At 45.5% G+C, this 2,500-nt stretch overlaps 1 protein-coding gene across 2 annotated transcripts in view; it reads left to right on the top strand.

The window, feature by feature from the left end:
* RAP1GAP2 (RAP1 GTPase activating protein 2) overlaps nucleotides 1-2,500 on the top strand; it is a 221,458-nt gene that overhangs the window by 26,659 nt on the left and 192,299 nt on the right. The window lies entirely within an intron of this gene.

Below are 2,500 nucleotides of genomic sequence, written 5' to 3' on the forward strand. Positions count from 1 at the left end.
ATGACAGGTTAATAGTGTAAAATATAGAATAATAAGAGCGAATGATAGGATAATAGAGAAGGGGAGAGCAAATAAGAGAAAGGGGGAAAAGACTCAATTAGTGTATGAGAGAGGAGGGGAGAGGGAGAACAAGAGAGAATAAACTGGAAAAAGAATGAGAAGGTAAAGGGAGGTAAGAAAGCAATGAGGAGTGAATAAGAGGATGAAAGAATAAAGAAAGCAAATGAAAGAAATGGGAGGGAAGAGAGAGAAGGAGAGTAAGAAGAGAGAAAGAAAAAGAATGAGAGATAACAACATATTTTTAACATGTGTATTAGATTACCTGCCATCTGGGGGAAGGGATGAGGGGAAGGAGAGGAAAATTTGGAACAGAAAGTTTTGCAAAGGTCAATGTTGAAAAAAATTACCCATGCATATGTTTTGTAAATAAAAAGATATAATAATAAATTTTTTTAAAAAGCAAAAAAGAAAAACAATGAGAGAAGGAGATTAGAAAAAGAGAGAGAAACAAAAACAAACAGTGCTGACTCAGTGTTTGTTTCCTGAAAGGGAAAAGGACTGCCCTATATCTCAGCATCTCTCCCCTGTGGAAGCCACAAGGCTCCCCACCCTCCGCAGGTGGCTAACGCCCTCCCTCATCGTGGGAACTTTGCTGTCTAGGACGGACGGATGGTGAAACTGGATGTCTTTGCCAGGAAGGGGCTGGGAAGCGGGGAGGGCAAGAGCCTTGCAGCCAGCTGAGGGACAGGGATGAGTGTGCCAGGCTTCTCTCTCGGCCCGTCTGTCTGCCGTCTGATGCTTGGGTACCCAGTGGCAGTGAAGTTCTTAGAAAGTTGAACTAGCGGGCAGGGGAGTGGCGCTGGGGATGCACAATACACCTGTGTTTGCTCTCTATTTTGCAAAAAGCAAAAGTGGAGAGAGCCTGGCCAAGAGCACAGCAGAGTAAGCCTGAGAGCTCAGTTCTCCTCCCAGCCCTTCCACGGCCTCACACCTCCTCCTCCCGTCCTCTTCTCATCTGTTGAACGTGTAACCCATCCTAAGCTGACTTAGGTGTGCATGGGTGGAGTGCTCCCCCAGGATGTGTCAGAATAGCCCACCTCCACTCTGCACTGCTCTGCCTCCTGTGAAAGTGTCTTACAACCATACACATCAATGGGGATGCTTGTGGACAAAAATGCTGCCCTTACAATTAAGATTCATCAATCAACCAATAGGCCTCACTATATATGTCAGGCACTGTGCTAAATGAGGGCTGGGGGAAAGTGGAGGAGAAAACCAGGGAATGTGGGAAACAGCCCCATCCTCAAAGAGCTTGCATGCTAATAATGAGAGATATAATATCCAGAGATATAGATATGGGTAAGAGAACATACAAAAACACATGCAAAGAAACTTTAGGAGGAAGATTCTGGGGGAGATTTTCTGTGTCAGGCTGAGTCTTGAATGAAGGAATTCTAAGAGATGGTCAAGAGGAAGTGCATGAGGAAGGCATGAGATCCGCCAAAGCAAAGGCCGAACATGGAAGAGGGATTTATTGCTAGTTAGAACTCCACGGTATCTGGCACATAGTAGGTGCTTAATAAATTCAAGTTGATTTATTGCTGGTTAGAACTCCACAGTGTCTGGCACATAGTAGGTACTTAATAAATTCAGCTTGGTTGCTAGTTCCAAGAGATGGAAGTCAAGAGGAAGTATGAGGAAGGAATGAGGGCCTGCCAAAGCAAAGGCCAAAGATGAAAGAGGGATTTATTGCTAGTTAGAACTCCACAGTGGCTGGCACATAGTAGGTGCTTAATAAATTCAAGTTGATTTATTGCTGGGTAGAACTCCATTGTGCCTGACATTTAATAGGAGCTTAATACATGCTTGATGATTAAACATTTCCCCAGGGGGTTTCAATGGGCTTATCCTTTCATTAAATAGGACTAACTTTGTGGGACTCTCATCTGGGGGGACTCAGGCAGAAGGGCGTGGTCTGCTGGGGAGACCAAATAAGCTTGGGCAGTTTGCCCACCTTTTCACTTTAGGAGGGAGATTGAGGCTTCTTGCTGGCAGTGTGAAGGACAGGCATATGCTAAGGGTAAAAATAGAGGCATCTGTCTCTGATATGTGCTTCTAAGGAGGTGTGGGGAGGCAGCCAGGATGGCAGAAAAGGGGCTGGGTTAGTATGATAAGTTGCAGGGGGATAATAGCTATAATCACGCCAGCCTGTGCCAGTCAGTTTGATTTAGGTCAGGCAAGGAGAGCAGGAAGGCTGCCTTTGCTTTAAGCTTGGCCACCTGGCCGTCACATTCAAGAGAGATGGGACTAAATCTTAGCTGCTTTTCAGGTCCAACCTCCAAACCTCTCATTTTCCAGGAAACTTTCCTTATCGACCAAATGCACAAAGATCCCTTCCTCGTCTGGGCTCCCCCAAAACTTGGCAGTCTGTGCCATTTCCCAGACTACTTGAAAACTCACAAGATATCCAGATGGAAGGAGCCTAGGAAGGCACCTAATC

This window comes from Sminthopsis crassicaudata, chromosome 4 (assembly GCF_048593235.1).
Source record: "Sminthopsis crassicaudata isolate SCR6 chromosome 4, ASM4859323v1, whole genome shotgun sequence".
Classification (NCBI taxonomy): Eukaryota; Metazoa; Chordata; class Mammalia; order Dasyuromorphia; family Dasyuridae; genus Sminthopsis; species Sminthopsis crassicaudata.